At 42.5% G+C, this 17643-nt stretch overlaps 6 non-coding genes across 6 annotated transcripts; all 6 read right to left on the reverse strand.

The window, feature by feature from the left end:
• Window positions 1–2501: 2501 nt before the first annotated feature.
• Window positions 2502–2641, reverse strand: LOC141168463 (U4 spliceosomal RNA). Its single transcript, XR_012252201.1, has one exon. It is a non-coding gene; the product is annotated as a U4 spliceosomal RNA (small nuclear RNA).
• A 701-nt stretch (window positions 2642–3342) lies between these two features.
• TRNAK-UUU (transfer RNA lysine (anticodon UUU)) lies at window positions 3343–3415 on the reverse strand. The gene has a single exon. It is a non-coding gene; the product is annotated as a tRNA-Lys (tRNA).
• An 878-nt stretch (window positions 3416–4293) lies between these two features.
• LOC141168517 (U4 spliceosomal RNA) lies at window positions 4294–4433 on the reverse strand. Its single transcript, XR_012252251.1, has one exon. It is a non-coding gene; the product is annotated as a U4 spliceosomal RNA (small nuclear RNA).
• A 3819-nt stretch (window positions 4434–8252) lies between these two features.
• Window positions 8253–8392, reverse strand: LOC141167753 (U4 spliceosomal RNA). Its single transcript, XR_012251544.1, has one exon. It is a non-coding gene; the product is annotated as a U4 spliceosomal RNA (small nuclear RNA).
• An 8174-nt stretch (window positions 8393–16566) lies between these two features.
• Window positions 16567–16706, reverse strand: LOC141168229 (U4 spliceosomal RNA). Its single transcript, XR_012251973.1, has one exon. It is a non-coding gene; the product is annotated as a U4 spliceosomal RNA (small nuclear RNA).
• Window positions 16707–17393: 687 nt separating this feature from the next.
• TRNAK-UUU (transfer RNA lysine (anticodon UUU)) lies at window positions 17394–17466 on the reverse strand. The gene has a single exon. It is a non-coding gene; the product is annotated as a tRNA-Lys (tRNA).
• Between the last annotated feature and the right edge of the window lie 177 nt (window positions 17467–17643).

Below are 17643 nucleotides of genomic sequence, written 5' to 3' on the forward strand. Positions count from 1 at the left end.
ATAATGGAACGCCAACATGGCAGCAACATAAAGAAAATGCATAATATTTAGTCTGTCTCTTATAAGAAGGTGTGTAGACAGTTTTGTTTAACCATTTTACAATGTAACCGCTGCAGCCAATCACTAGCCATAGCAGTGACCAATGTGATCATAGACTGGCTGCAGTGATCCCACATCTGTACGGCCTAATAGGATGTACAGTGACTGGCTGTTTATGAAGTATGGAGGCGAGTATTTTTTCAACTTTTTAAAGGGTTTTTCTATTATTAAGTTTTCTATCTCTGTAGGCTCGCCCAGTGAAAATAATAATAAACTGTGTTTTCCTCACCCCCCGATACTTCCGAGCTGCCTGTCTGTCATTGCTTCCCGTCCTGTCAAGAGGCTGCAGCAGTGATGCCACAACTTGTGACCACTACAGCCAATCACTGAGGTCGGCATCAGTCTGGTGATTGGCTGCAGTGGTCACGTTCTGTAGTTGTGACGTCTCGCCAGCAACTTGTCAACAAAGACCAGAGGAAGCGACAGGAAGGCAGCGCTGGATATTAGGAAGTCTGGTGACATAGAGACGTTTATCCTCGGAAACACTTTGAAGATTTCTGTCCTGGACAACCCCTTTAAGGTGATTAGACCGGATCATAGTCAGCTGAAAGGCTCCATGTACATCGAAAGAGACCACGCCTCTCTGCCTGTGGGGTCTGTCCTCTAACATAGGTTGGGTCTGTGATTCCCCTTCCCCCATCACTTGCGGTTTTGTTTTTTTATCACACACTTTTAGTGTTTTTCTTAATTTATTTATTTTTTCTGTAGAAAAGTCTGTGTGACCCCAGAAAGAAACAGTTGCTATGAAAGTCTTTGGTGTCCATAGCAACCAATCACAGAGCAGCTTTCATTTTACCAGAGCTGTGTAAGAAATGAAATCCGGACCGTGATTGGTTGCTATGGGAAACAAAGACAACCACCGGTGCAAGCTCTGATCGCTGCTGTTCAACCCTCTGACAATGTCTGACAGCGGCATGTAAATGGTCGTGATTTGTCTGCACCCATCTCGACCCCCCAAATTCCCACCCACTCCTGCAATGTGATTGCATGGTGCCGATGGGTTACCATGACAGCCGGGGGTCTAGTGAAGGCCCCTGTCACCGCTATGTTTGTACATACAAGTACAGAAAACTTCACCTAATAAATACTATTCATTGTCCAAAAAAAACCAAAGTGCTTTACAAACATGTACTGTATTAGAAATCATGGCTGCTTTCTTCCAAAAACAGCGCCACTCCGGTTCACAGGTTGTGTGTGGTATTGCAACTGAGCTCCATTTACTAAAATAAAGCTGAGCAGTAATTCCAGACACGACCCGTCCATAACGGCGGAGCTCCGTCCAGAGGAAAGGTTTATCTAAGACCGGTTTCACAAATCTGCGGTCCACAGTCTGGGTGCGATCCATGATGTACGGAGCGGCTGCGGGTCTCTTATATCAGGCAATCGCAGGGTTAAACCCCGAAGGGACTGAAAAAAAATCAAAGACATTTAAAGAAAAAAATTAAAATTATATATATATTGAATAAATATATTTAAATAAATCGTATTTTCTCAGTTTAAGAAGAAAAAAATAGATATACATATCATATCTATATTTAAATACATATTATATATATATCATTTTATATACATATATTTAAATATATATTATAATATTTAAAGAAAAAATAAAAATTATGTGCATATATATATATAATATTTAACATTTTTTAGATTTTTCAAAAAATGTTCATATCTAATATTTATAATATTTAAAGAAGAAATAAAAATATATTTATATATACATATATATCCAAAAAAGACAAAGGCAGCAGCACTCCATTGTTCAATATAGGGTGAACTTTTTCAAGCTGGAAAAAGTTTCACATTTTGAACGAAACGTTGCCCTGACGTGATGGGTCAATAAATCCCCCTATATTGGACTATGGAGCGCTGCCTTTGTCTTTGCTGGACGTCTTGAGGTTTGGTTTTGCCTGTAAGGCGTATTTAGCACCCAACTGTTATATATATATATATACACACACATATGTACAGTATATATAGAATTTTTTCATGTATTGTTTTACATTTTCTGATATGTATATATATATACACATATACTATCAGTACTATTTTGGGGTCTATATGACTTTTTTATCTCTTATTATTCCATCATATTTTGGGAGGTGACCAAAAAAATCCCAGAGAATTTGCCATTTACACTTTCTTCTGTTTTGGTGCACACCGTATATAATAAATAGTATTTTATATATGTACCCAGCGATAACAAATGTGTTAATTTTTTATTTATTTTTGGAAAAGTGGGTGTTTGATCTTTATACACACAGATATATATATATATAATTCTTCCTGCAGGGAACAAGTTCTCATTGGCATAGATATATACCTGAAATGTTATAATTTCTAGAATATTGATCCTACAGCACATGGACGATTCAGATCTATCTCAACCACCTATTCAGTCTCCTGGAAGACTGTCAAAAATTGCCATGCTGACTGTATTACGAGCCCTCATGGCGGGGTATTGGGAAAAGTTTTCAATTACCAATAATCACGCCTCGGATAAACCTCATGGGCTATGATACTGCCACTGCGCAAAGCTGGAGGCCATCTGTGAGGAGCTGCGGCCTCCGGATCTGGGGCTCTGTCTACACTGAGGAGAGACAAAGTCATTAGGGGGCTGTGGGAGCAAAGGATTCTGGGAGTGGATATGCTAATAACACCCCTCCCCTAAGTCTGTAATGGAAGAAAGAAAAGCCCCCCAGGCTGGGGGAGGGGAGAGGGTTCATCCTCCATCTGACTATAGTGTCACCACCTCCTGCTATACAGACTGTCTGCTCCTGCGTTCTGGGGAAACCTTCACTTATGTATTACAGGATTGCATTACCAGGAACTTCCTGATGATGGCGCAAGAAGAGAAGCAATACTGTCATGCTGTGACCATATAATAACAAATAGTGACTTATAACCGCCAAACCATCAGCACATAATAACAGAAAATAGTGATTAAATACCGCCATACCATCACCACATTATAATACTAAATAGTTGCTGAATACCGCCATATAGTGCCCTCTATACAGACTGTTCACAAGTTAATATATAACATTATCAGTGATCGCCTGTTGTTGGCGCCAAAAGTGCAGCTAAGGAAAACAAGGTCACCACCCAAAACTAACTGGAATCAAGGATATTACAGTAACCGTGATATTTTCTTGAACAGTCGCCATCATTTGTCCTTCCCTAGGTCTCTTATATCCTTTAGAAATAGCGTTTATTGGTTTCATCTTTATTAAAAACTTCTGCCTGAGCAGGGACTTGAACCCTGGACCCTCAGATTAAAAGTCTGATGCTCTACCGACTGAGCTATCCGGGCTTCTGTACATGATCACTGACACAATGACTTTCTCCTGTATTATCGGCCGTCTGCTCCTCCTTTCTGGTTACAGACTATCACCACTCACCACTATACGTTCTGTCCATTGGTTTCTACGTCCTGGAAGGGAACCGTCTCTTCTGTATTCCAGACCTGTCCAGCAATGCAGAGATGATCCCATAAGACTTAACGATTGAATTGGAGGGAGGACGCCATCAGGGACTTGTAATGACTTGTGGATGGGACAGGATGATATCAGGGACTTATAATGAATTGGGGAGAATGCTATACAGAGGCTTATAATAAACAGGAGAGTGCGGGAGGACACCACAAGGGACTTATTATGAATTGGGAGTGGTGTAGGATGCCATAAGGGACTTAGAATAAATTGAGTTGTGGGAGGAAGATACTTAGAGGGTCTCATAATGAATTGGGGTTGGTGGAGGACGCTATAAAGGACATATTATGAACTAGGGGTGGAAGAGAACACTATACAGGGACTTATGATGAATTAGGGGGGGGGGGTGGCAAATGCCATAAGGGACTTTTAATCAATTGTTGGCTGAGGGATGCTGTTATCAGACACTTATAAATAATAACTAATAGTGACTGTAATACCGCAATACCATGCCCACATAACAAGAAAAAAACAACAACATGACTACATGGAGAAATCTCCGGGGAAGCAGCTGACTAGATAGTAATCCTGTAATTGATCCCGCACGATTCTTTGCTGATTCTCTTGTCCTCAGGGAAGTGAAATGTTACTTATAATTCTCAGCCCGACACATGTAACATACGGCTCCAATACAACTGTACATAGAATTACTCCAGTTAAACAGCAATAGCTCTTTTTCTACTCTTAACCACCTATTCAGTCTCCTGGGAGACTGTCAAAAATTGCCATGCTGACTGTATTACGAGCCCTCAAAGCGAGGTATTGGCAAAAGTTTTCAACTAGTAATAATCACGCCTCGGATAAACCTCATGGGCTATGATACTGCCACTGCGCAAAGCTGGAGGCCATCTGTGAGGAGCTGCGGCCTCCGGATCTGGGGCTCTGTCTACACTGAGGAGAGACAAAGTCATTAGGGGGCTGTGGGAGCAAAGGATTCTGGGAGTGGATATGCTAATAAACCCCTCCCTTAAGAAGAATTGGTAGCAGGGAGGATGGAGAACATTTTTCCAGCGATGTTGCTGTGTGGGGCCACATTTCGTTATTATTTGTGCCGAGCTGTAGGAGCTTTTAACGGTACCTTTTTAGGGTACGTATGATGTTACAGTCGCTTTTTATATGCCGGAACCAAAAATTCTATTTTATTATTTTTTTGTTACTGTTTCTTTACATTTTACACTATTTGGTGTAAAATAATTGTGGATTTCCATAGATCTAAGGTTTATGGGCCCAGAAAAATAGTAGTTTTATTTCTAGGTAGTGGAGGGAGATAATGCAACAGATGTCTTAGAGAGAAATTGTAAAATCCATAAAGATATCTCCAGACATGGGACATATCACCCTCACATTGAACATATGGGATTAATTATAACTGGGGAAGTGAGAAAGAGCTGAACATTGAAGTAGGGACTTCCTGCTGTGAGCAGGTAATTACATTAAGGCCACGTCCCCACTATCAGTATTTGGTCAGTATTCGGTCAGTATTTTTTCTCAGGAGTGGGAGACAAAACCAGGAGTGGGTGATAAATGCAGAATTTATGCACTTATTTCTATTATACCTTTTCTCTGATTGTTCCTCACCTGGTTTTGGCTCCTACTCCTGAGAAAAAATACTGACCAAATACTGACTAAATACTGATAGTGGGATCGTGGCCTTAGGGATCTGATGGGAACCAGCCAACAAACTTAAGATTCTTATGCTCAGAGGCAGAGAAGTATAGGGGCTTCCTCTGTTCATGGAATTATCTCAGACACTCAGGAGCCAGTGGTCAGTGATGAATATTGGGGTTGCATCAATCCGATATTTATGGGAGAAATATTTTCAGCGCTGTAGCGAAAGGACAACCATAATGCATTCACTCACATCATGGTAAGGCCATCCGAACCCCTCCAACTTAATATCATTCCGATGGATGATGCTATCTGTGCCATGTTTCATCTCTATAGAAAGGTAAAATCGTGATAGAAAACACAATAATATCTCCCACCTGGGACCTCCAGGGGCAAAGATATGCTGAAAGTTGGAAATCTCATAAACTTCTAAAAGACCTAGCACATCCCATGACAGGCCCCCATATAAGCTCACTGAGGGGAGGCATGTGCGGGTAACCTTGATCTAATAAAAAGCAAAGTTTGGGTTTTTGGTATTTGTCAGTTCTGGAAGACACAGTACTCTGTGATTCTGTCTATTGCTCTAAGGAATACTTTCTTCCACTAAGCTCTGATTCATTTCCATGATTAGGTTTAGTACTTTTCTCTTATTATCCCTTTTATTTTATGTAATTGAATATATACCATATTGTTTTGTTCCCCTTTTGTATCATCTTTGTATATTTTTATAAACACTGCCTACCTTTCTGGATTTATATATTTTATTAACTATATAAAATTTAATATCGCTGTTCCTCTGGCTCTGTAAACCGCAACCCTGAAGCCATACGCTGTCTGTAAAGGGTGTCCAATCAGAGGTGGTGGCAGCGAGCAGTGGCTCCCTTTTGTTATTGTGGAGCTGGCAGTGACCATACGGGGGGTATATATATATATATATATATATATATATATATATATATATATATATATATATATATATATATATATATATATATATATGTATATATACATATACATATATTCCATGCGTTGGAATTGGAGGTGCATATACCGTACACTCACTGTGAGTTCCTCAATAACCGGCCTTGTAGTAGAAGCAGCTGTGGCCTCGTCCATCACTCGTCAGTCTATTGTGTAATTGTCCTGACCATAAGAGGCAGCTGAGTTGCATCCCCTGACATCTGGTGGCAGTGATCGAATCTGTATGGTCTCCCAGAGAAATAACAACATGTGTGGTGATAATCACAACTTGAGAATGGGATCGCTAGGAGCACAAATATGGCGACAACACAGAATCATGAGCACAAATATGGCGGCATCAGACACAAGAGTACAAAGATGGAGGCCACACAGTATTATCAGGAGTACAAACATGGCGGCACCAGAGCCACCACAAGAGTACAAAGATGGCAGCTGCACAGTATTACCAGGAGTACAAAGATGGTGGCACCAGACACACCACAAGAGTACAAAGATGGCGGCCGCACTGTATTATCCGGAGTACAAAGATTGCGGCACCAGAGCTACCACAAGAGTACAAAGATGACGGCTGCACAGTATTTTCAGGAGTACAAAGATGGCGGCACCAGACACACCACAAGAGTACAAAGATAGCGGCCGCACAGTATTATCAGGAGTACAAAGATGGCGGCACCAGACACACCACAAGAGTACAAAGATAGCGGCCGCACAGTATTATCAGGAGTACAAAGATGGCGGCACCAGACACACCACAAGAGTACAAAGATAGCGGCCGCACAGTATTATCAGGAGTACAAAGATGGCGGCACCAGACACTCCACAAGAGTGCAAAGATGGCGGCCGCACAGTAATATCAGGAGTACAAACATGGCGGCACCAGAGCCACCACAAGAGTACAAAGATGGCGGCAGCACAGTATTATCAGCAGTACAAACATTGCGGCACCAGAGCTACCACAAGAGTACAAAGATGGCGGCACCAGAGCTACCACAAGAGTGCAAACATGGCGGCACCAGAGCTACCACAAGAGTGCAAAGATGGCGGCCGCACAGTATTATCAGGAGTACAAAGATGGCGGCACCAGACACACCACAAGAGTACAAAGATAGCGGCCGCACAGTATTATCAGGAGTACAAAGATGGCGGCACCAGACACACCACAAGAGTACAAAGATAGCGGCCGCACAGTATTATCAGGAGTACAAAGATGGCGGCATCAGAACCACCACAAGAGTACAAAGATGGCGGCACCAGAGCTACCACAAGAGTACAAAGATGGCGGCAGCAGAGCTACCACAAGAGTGCAAAGATGGCGGCACCAGAGCTACCACAAGAGTACAAAGATGGCGGTCGCACAGTATTATCAGGAGTACAAAGATGGCGGCACCAGAGCTACCACAAGAGTGCAAAGATGGCGGCCGCACAGTATTATCAGGAGTACAAAGATGGCGGCACCAGAGCTACCACAAGAGTGCAAAGATGGCGGCCGCACAGTATTATCAGGAGTACAAAGATGGCGGCACCAGAGCTACCACAAGAGTGCAAAGATGACGGCACCAGAGCTACCACAAGAGTACAAAGATGGCGGCCGCACAGTATTATCAGGAGTACAAAGATGGCGGCACCAGACACACCACAAGAGTACAAAGATAGCGGCCGCACAGTATTATCAGGAGTACAAAGATGGCGGCATCAGAGCCACCACAAGAGTACAAAGATGGCGGCACCAGAGCTACCACAAGAGTACAAAGATGGCGGCACCAGAGCTACCAAAAGAGTACAAAGATGACGGCCGCACAGTATTATCAGGAGTACAAAGATGGCGGCACCAGACACACCACAAGAGTACAAAGATGGCAGCCGCACAGTACTATCAGGAGTACAAAGATGGCGGCCGCACAGTATTATAAGGAGTACAAAGACGGCAGCATCAGAGCCACCACACGAGTACAAAGATGGCCACCACATTGCACAACTGAAAGCACTAACATGACAAACTCCAACCACAAAGCTCACAGATTGCTATTTGCACACCACCCATCCTTAGTCTGCTCTTTACCACCTATTCAGTCTCCTGGGAGACTGTCAAAAATTGCCATGCTGACTGTATTTCAAGTCATCATGGCGGGGTATTGGGAAAAGTTTTCAACTAGCAATAATTACGCCTCGGATAAACCTCATGGGCTATGATACTGCCACTGCGCAAAGCTGGAGGCCATCTGTGAGGAGCTGCGGCCTCCGGATCTGGGGCTCTGTCTACACTGAGGAGAGACAAAGTCATTAGGGGGCTGTGGGAGCAAAGGATTCTGGGAGTGGATATCCTAATAACGCCCCTCCCCTAAGTCTGTAATGGCAGAAAGAAAAGCTCCCCAGGCTGGGGGAGGGGAGGGGGTTTATGCACTGATATAATACCGTTATTCCTATTTATGGAGGCGAATATTAAGCAATTGCAGGTTTAAGTCCCCTAAGGGGACTGATAAAAATAAGATCATGCCCATCTGTGCGTCCAGAATAGGATGTACAGAGGCTGCCTGTATAGAGGTGAGTATTAAGCAATCGCAGGTCCAAGTCCCCAAAGGGGACTGATAAAAATAAAATCACTCCCCTTTTACCAATATGTAAAAAAATTAGCACATTGGGTATTGCTGGGTTTCTAAATATCTGAACTAATAAAATATTTTTATCCCAAATGCTACAAGCCAAAACCGAAGAAAAAAAAATGTAAATGGCAGAATTGCAGGGGAGGTTGGGGGAGGGGTCATGTCACCTCCCAAAATAAAGTGGAATTAAAACAGATACGAAAGTCATATGGACCCCAAAATGGTACAATATAGACTACACCTCGCCCCGAAAAAAACAAGACCTCGCACAACTCTAACAACCCAAAAAATAAAAGTTATGGCTCTCAGAATATGATGGCTGAAACAAGATATTTTTATTTAAAGCAGTTTGATTTTTTTTTTTTTACAGTAAAACAACTATATAAAATGTGACATCACGATGATCGCACTGACAAGTAGAAGAAAGTTATCAGGTCATTTTTACAGCAACTTGAACGCCAAAAAATCAAAACTCAAATAACAATGGCGGAATCAAAACTTTTTCATTACTTGGAATTTTTCCCACTATTCAGTATATTTTATGGCAAAATGAATGCTATCATACAACACTAAATCTCGTCCCGCAAGAGATGAGCTCTCATACAGCAACGCGGATGGAGAAATAAAAATGTTGTGGCTTTTAGAAAACAGAGAGAAAAAAAAATAGATTGGCCACTTCTTTCATCGTCAGCCTGCAGACAAGTCAGATCTCCCACCTCCACAAAATAGGAAAGCACATCTATTATAACCACATGATTCAGTCTCAAAAATGCAACTACTAGTTTATAGCAATTTTTCGGAGTTACAAAAAACAGCGCCACCCCTGTGAACAGGTTGTTTGTGGTATTGCAGCTAGGCCCTATTCTCTTCAATAGAGCTGAGCAGTAATACCAGACTTAATCGGGTTTTTGCACCATCCAGAAATTTCTAGACAGTTCTTTATGGGTTTTCAATGTGTCCATAAACCATGTTCTCTGTTTGTGACTTTCGAAAAGTTGTTCAGAAAAAAAATAAAAATCAGGCTGGCGGCTCCGGACACAACTCTGGACTAGTGTGGAACAGACATTTTTTTCTATTCCTTGCCAAAAACTGACCAATGTGACTTCTGACTAATTAACGAATCAGCCTCGGGTTATTTATACTTACCCGAAATCTGTATAAAGCCGGGTCTTCCCCAAGGTGATCCAAAAAGGGACGGTGTAATCTGTGGCCTATGGATGCCACAATATGGGAAACTGTGCAGGTGACCTTACATACATATCATGCAGTTGTTTGAAAAAAAATGTCATGAAATTTTATTAAATAACAATTCTAGCCAAACGGGGACTTGAACCCTGGACCCTCAGATTAAAAGTCTGATGCTCTACTGACTGAGCTATCCAGGCTCTGTGGAAAACATAGGAGTGGTAAGATTTCAGTGTGGAACTAACAACAACTAACACCTTGTATTATATAAATACATCATTTCTTGCACCTGGGAAGTATGAAGGGATCTATACTGATACCATATATTACATGCACGCTCACTGAAGCCCATAGGATGAATGCCTCCTTGGACCTGCCAGGGTCAGTCACAGAGGTTATGTTCCCTCTGTAAGTGACCTAACGCTGCACACCATAACTACTGATGTGCACAGCTCCCGCCTGCTTTGTGTGCCCCCTATGACTGATCCTGAGTAGCAGGAAACATCCGATGTTCAAGGGGTCACCTACGCAGTCACACAGTAATACCATTTGGAGCCACAAGGCCGAGCGCCATCTCTGCACAGTTCCCCGTCACTTCCGCTCGGACCATACACATAACATGAGAGCAACAAGAGCCTGTACTATGTGCAAAAAGAGCCTGTACTATGTGCAACAAGACCAACATAATGGAACGCCAACATGGCAGCAACATAAAGAAAATGCATAATATTTAGTCTGTCTCTTATAAGAAGGTGTGTAGACAGTTTTGTTTAACCATTTTACAATGTAACCGCTGCAGCCAATCACTAGCCATAGCAGTGACCAATGTGATCATAGACTGGCTGCAGTGATCCCACATCTGTACGGCCTAATAGGATGTACAGTGACTGGCTGTTTATGAAGTATGGAGGCGAGTATTTTTTCAACTTTTTAAAGGGTTTTTCTATTATTAAGTTTTCTATCTCCGTAGGCTCGCCCAGTGAAAATAATAATAAACTGTGTTTTCCTCACCCCCCGATACTTCCGAGCTGCCTGTCTGTCATTGCTTCCCGTCCTGTCAAGAGGCTGCAGCAGTGATGCCACAACTTGTGACCACTACAGCCAATCACTGAGGTCGGCATCAGTCTGGTGATTGGCTGCAGTGGTCACGTTCTGTAGTTGTGATGTCTCGCCAGCAACTTGTCAACAAAGACCAGAGGAAGCGACAGGAAGGCAGCGCTGGATATTAGGAAGTCTGGTGACATAGAGACGTTTATCCTCGGAAACACTTTGAAGATTTCTGTCCTGGACAACCCCTTTAAGGTGATTAGACCGGATCATAGTCAGCTGAAAGGCTCCATGTACATCGAAAGAGACCACGCCTCTCTCCCTGTGGGGTCTGTCCTCTAACTTAGGTTGGGTCTGTGATTCCCCTTCCCCCATCACTTGCGGTTTTGTTTTTTTATCACACACTTTTAGTGTTTTTCTTCATTTATTTATTTTTTCTGTAGAAAAGTCTGTGTGACCCCAGAAAGAAACAGTTGCTATGAAAGTCTTTGGTGTCCATAGCAACCAATCACAGAGCAGCTTTCATTTTACCAGAGCTGTGTAAGAAATGAAATCCGGACCGTGATTGGTTGCTATGGGAAACAAAGACAACCACCGGTGCAAGCTCTGATCGCTGCTGTTCAACCCTCTGACAATGTCTGACAGCGGCATGTAAATGGTCGTGATTTGTCTGCACCCATCTCGACCCCCCAAATTCCCACCCACTCCTGCAATGTGATTGCATGGTGCCGATGGGTTACCATGACAGCCGGGGGTCTAGTGAAGGCCCCTGTCACCGCTATGTTTGTACATACAAGTACAGAAAACTTCACCTAATAAATACTATTCATTGTCCAAAAAAAACCAAAGTGCTTTACAAACATGTACTGTATTAGAAATCATGGCTGCTTTCTTCCAAAAACAGCACCACTCCGGTTCACAGGTTGTGTGTGGTATTGCAACTGAGCTCCATTTACTAAAATAAAGCTGAGCAGTAATTCCAGACACGACCCGTCCATAACGGCGGAGCTCCGTCCAGAGGAAAGGTTTATCTAAGACCGGTTTCACAAATCTGCGGTCCACAGTCTGGGTGCGATCCATGATGTACGGAGCGGCTGCGGGTCTCTTATATCAGGCAATCGCAGGGTTAAACCCCGAAGGGACTGAAAAAAAATCAAAGACATTTAAAGAAAAAAATTAAAATTATATACCGTATATTCCGGCGTATAAGACGACCCCCCCTACTTTCCTGTTAAAATATAGAGTTTAGGATATATTCACCGTATAGGACTACCCCTTTTCCAACGCATACCAAACACCGGTAAAAATTAAAAAAAAAACAGATTTGAATTTAACATGGTCCTTTTTTAATTTAAATTCTTATGACATGCAGGTATATAGCAGGAAAACTGTCACTCATAAACATAAGGCATACAACAACAACATTACTATCATCCATTTTCATCAGCGGCATACACCGGTACCCGACAATTTACAACAGAAAGAATAGAGCTTCACACATAGATTAGATAGATAGAAATATGTCAGTCACATATATATGAAGTACAGTGATAGTGTTGGTTACTGTACTTGTCATTTAGTGTTAAAATAAAGGATTTATTTAAAAAAAAATTGGCGTGGGGTTCCCCTTAATTTTAGTCTCTAGCGGAGGTTAAGCAGACAGCTGGGGCAGATGTTTGAAGCCTGGGAAGGGGGTAATACCCACGGAGCTTCCCAGGCTACTAATATCAGCCCCCAGCTGAATACCTAGCCTTTACTAGCTATTAAAATGGGGGACCCCCCCAAAAAAATGACGTGGGGTCCCCCCATTTTAATAGCTAGCAAAGGCTAGGCAGACAGCTGGGGGCTGATATTAATAGCCCAGGAAGGGTGCCATGAATATTGGCCCCCTCCCAGGCTAGAAACACCAGCCGTCAGCCGCCCCAGAAATGGCGCATCCCGCACACACTCGCAGACATCGCACAGACACCGCGCACACCCGCACACACTCGCAGACATCTCACAGACACCGCACACACCCGCAGACATCGCACAGACACCCCACACACACTCGCAGACACACGCACAGACACCCGCACACACCAATCATGACGGGTCTGGGAGGTGAGGCTGACCTGTGAGACCGTGGGAAAGTTCATGTGAGTTCATGCAATGCAGTGAAGCATGAACTCACATGAACCCTCTGAGGGCACCGCGGCGACTTCAAATGAACAGCTGATCGGCATCACCTGATACCTCAGCTGTTCATTTGAAATAACCGGCGGGAAAGCGCAGCACAGAACGGGAAAGCCGGCGGTGAAGTCTTTTCACTGCCGGCTTCCCCGCCCGGGTCCTTCGCTCCCCGCTCCTTGGTGCTGCGCTCCCCGCCCGGTTCTAACTTACGATCGGGATGGGAGGTGGCGAGGGGAACGGAGGATCGGGGTGGGAGGCTGCGGGGAAGCAGTATGGGGCTGTGTGATTGTTTAAAACTTCCCAGCTCCGGACACAGCGCAGCGCTTCTGTGACAAGTGAAAGCTGTCGGCACAGAAGCCCTGCGCTGTGTCCGGAGCTGGGAAGACACTGCGATGTGTCAGAAAAGTTCGCTAGGTTCTGTCTGTCTCCGCTGCTGGGAATACGCTGCGCTGTGTCAGTTTCAGCACAGAAGCGCTGACTGTCTGGACCTACCGCCACCGTATTTTAACTCCCTCCACCTTATATTAACTCCGACATGGCAGGGATACGGCCACGGCAGCTTATTAACACCCCCAGAGTATCCCTGCATGTCAATTTCTGAAAGTTCAAAAACATTACCGGCGTATAAGACGACCCCAGACTAGACAGAAGATTTTTCAGTCTTCAAAAGTCGTCTTATACGCCGGAATATACGGTATATATTGAATAAATATATTTAAATAAATCGTATTTTCTCAGTTTAAGAAGAAAAAAATAGATATACATATCATATCTATATTTAAATACATATTATATATATATCATTTTATATACATATATTTAAATATATATTATAATATTTAAAGAAAAAATAAAAATTATGTGCATATATATATATATATATATATATATAATCTTTAACATTTTTTAGATTTTTCAAAAAATGTTCATATCTAATATTTATAATATTTAAAGAAGAAATAAAAATATATTTATATATACATATATATCCAAAAAAGACAAAGGCAGCAGCACTCCATTGTTCAATATAGGGCAAACTTTTTCAAGCTGGAAAAAGTTTCACATTTTGAACGAAACGTTGCCCTGACGTGATGGGTCAATAAATCCCCCTATATTGGACTATGGAGCGCTGCCTTTGTCTTTGCTGGACGTCTTGAGGTTTGGTTTTGCCTGTAAGGCGTATTTAGCACCCAATTGTTTTTGTAATAACTTTGCTAGTGCTGCACCTGTATTTTTCTAATTATATATTCATATAAATAAATATAAATATATATATATATACACACACATATGTACAGTATATATAGAATTTTTTCATGTATTGTTTTACATTTTCTGATATGTATATATATACACATATACTATCAGTACTATTTTGGGGTCTATATGACTTTTTTTATCTCTTATTATTCCATCATATTTTGGGAGGTGACCAAAAAAATCCCAGAGAATTTGCCATTTACACTTTCTTCTGTTTTGGTGCACGCCGTATATAATAAATAGTATTTTATATATGTACCCAGCGATAACAAATGTGTTAATTTTTTATTTATTTTTGGAAAAGTGGGTGTTTGATCTTTATACACACAGATATATATACAGTGCTGGCCAAAAGTATTGGCACCCCTGCAATTCTGTCAGATAGTACTCAGTTTCTTCCTGAAAATGATTGCAATCACAAATTCGTTGGTATTATTCTCTTCATTTAATTTGTCTTCAATGAAAAAAACACAAAAAGAATTGTCCTAAAGCCAAATTGGATATAATTCCACACCAAACCTAAAAAAGGGGGTGGGCAAAAGTATTGGCACCCTTTGAAAAATCATGTGATGCTTCTCTAATTCGTGTAATTAACAGCACCTGTAACTTACCTGTGGCACCTAACAGGTGTTGGCAATAACTAAATCACACTTGCAGCCAGTTAACATGGATTAAAGTAGACTCAACCTCTGTCCTGTGTCCTTCTGTGTACCACATTGAGCATGGAGAAAAGAAAGAAGACCAAAGAACTGCCTGAGGACTTGAGAAACCAAATTGTGAGGAAGCATGAGCAATCTCAAGGCTACAAGTCCATCTCCAAAGACCTGAATGTTCCTGTGTCTTCCGTGCGCAGTGTCATCAAGAAGTGTAAAGCCCATGGCACTGTGGCTAACCTCCCTAGATGTGGACGGAAAAGAAAAATTGACGAGAGATTTCAACGCAAGATTGTGCGGATGGTGGATAAAGAATCTCGACTAACATCCAAACAAGTTCAAGCTGCCCTGCAGTCCGAGGGTACGACAGTGTCAACCCGTACTATCCGTCGACATCTGAATGAAAAGGGACTGTATGGTAGGATACCCAGGAAGACCCCACTTCTTACCCCGAGACATAAAAAAGCCAGGCTGGAGTTTGCCAAAACTTACCTGAGAAAGCCTAAAACGTTTTGGAAGAATGTTCTCCGGTCAGATGAGACAAAAGTAGAGCTTTTTTGGAAAAAGCATCAACATAGAGTGTACAGGAAAAAAAAAAGAGGCATTCAAAGAAAAGAACGCGGTCCCTACAGTCAAACATGGCGGAGGTTCCCTGATGTTTTGGGGTTGCTTTGCTGCCTCTGGCACTGGACTGCTTGACCGTGTGCATGGCATTATGAAGTCTGAAGACTACCAACAAATTTTGCAGCATAATGTAGGGCCCAGTGTGAGAAAGCTGGGTCTCCCTCAGAAGTCATGGGTCTTCCAGCAGAACAATAACCCAAAACACACTTCCAAAAGCACTATAAAATGGTTTGAGAGAAAGCACTGGAGACTTCTAAGGTGGCCAGCAATGAGTCCAGACCTGAATCCTATAGAACACCTGTGGAGAGATCTCAAAATGGCAGTTTGGAGAAGGCACCCTTCAAATATCAGGGACCTGGAGCAGTTTGCCAAAGAAGAATGGTCTACAATTCCAGCAGAGCATTGTAAGAAACTCATTGATGGTTACCGGAAGCGGTTGTTCGCAGTTATTTTGGCTAAAGGTTGTGCAACCAAGTATTAGGCTGAGGGTGCCAATACTTTTGTCCGGCCCTTTTTTGGAGTTTTGTGTGAAATGATCAATGATTGATTTTTGCTTCATTCTCTTTTGTGTTTTTTCCTTGCAAGCAAATTAAATGAAGAGAATAATACCAAAGAATTTGTGATTGCAATTAGTTTCAGAAAGAAACTGAGTATTATCTGACAGAATTGCAGGGGTGCCAATACTTTTGGCCAGCACTGTATATATATATATATATATATATAATTCTTCCTGCATGGAACAAGTTCTCATTGGCATAAAAATATACCTGAAATGTTGTAATTTCTAGAATATTGATCCTACAGCACATGGCCGATTCAGATCTATCTCAACCACCTATTCAGCCTCCTGGGAGACTGTCAAAAATTGCCATGCTGACTATATTTCAAGTCATCATGGCGGGGTATTGGGAAAAGTTTTCAACTAGCAATAATCACGCCTCGGATAAACCTCATGGGCTATGATACTGCCACTGCGCAAAGCTGGAGGCCATCTGTGAGGAGCTGCGGCCTCCGGATCTGGGGCTCTGTCTACACTGAGGAGAGACAAAGTCATTAGGGGCTGTGGGAGCAAAGGATTCTGGGAGTGGATATGCTAATAACACCCCTCCCCTAAATCTGTAATGGAAGAAAGAAAAGCCCCCCAGACTAGGGGAGGGGAGAGGGTTTATCCTCCATCTGACCATAGTGTCACCACCTCCTGCTATACAGACTGTCTGCTCCTGCGTCCTGGGGGAACCTTCACTTATGTGTTACAGGATTGCATTACCAGGAACTTCCTGATGATGGCGCAAGAAGAGAAGCAATACTGTCATGCTGTGACCATATGATAACAAATAGTGACTTATAACCGCCAAACCATCAGCACATAATAACAGAAAATAGTGATTAAATACCGCCATACCATCACCACATTATAATACTAAATAGTGACTGAATACCGCCATATAGTGCCCTCTATACAGACTGTTCACAAGTTCCTATATTACATTACCAGTGATCGCCTGTTGTTGGCGCCAAAAGTGCAGCTAAGGAGAACAAAACTAACTGGAATCAAAGATATTACAGTAACCGTGATATTTTCTTGAACAGTCGCCATCATTTGTCCTTCCCTAGGTCTATTATATCCTTTAGAAATAGCGTTTATTGGTATCATCTTTATTAAAAGCTTCCGCCCGAACAGGGACTTGAACCCTGGACCCTCAGATTAAAAGTCTGATGCTGTACCGACTGAGCTATCCGGGCTTCTGTACATGATCACTGACACAATGACTTTCTCCTGCATTATCGGCCGTCTGCTCCTCCTTTCTTGTTACAGACTATCACCACTCACCACTATACGTTCTGTCCATTGGTTTCTACGTCCTGGAAGGGAACCGTCTCTTCTATATTCCAGACCTGTCCAGCAATGCAGAGATGATC

The sequence above is a fragment of the Phyllobates terribilis genome, unplaced genomic scaffold, assembly GCF_046119375.1.
Source record: "Phyllobates terribilis strain yellow unplaced genomic scaffold, ASM4611937v1 Scaffold_11__3_contigs__length_659146591, whole genome shotgun sequence".
In the NCBI taxonomy this organism is placed as follows: domain Eukaryota; kingdom Metazoa; phylum Chordata; class Amphibia; order Anura; family Dendrobatidae; genus Phyllobates; species Phyllobates terribilis.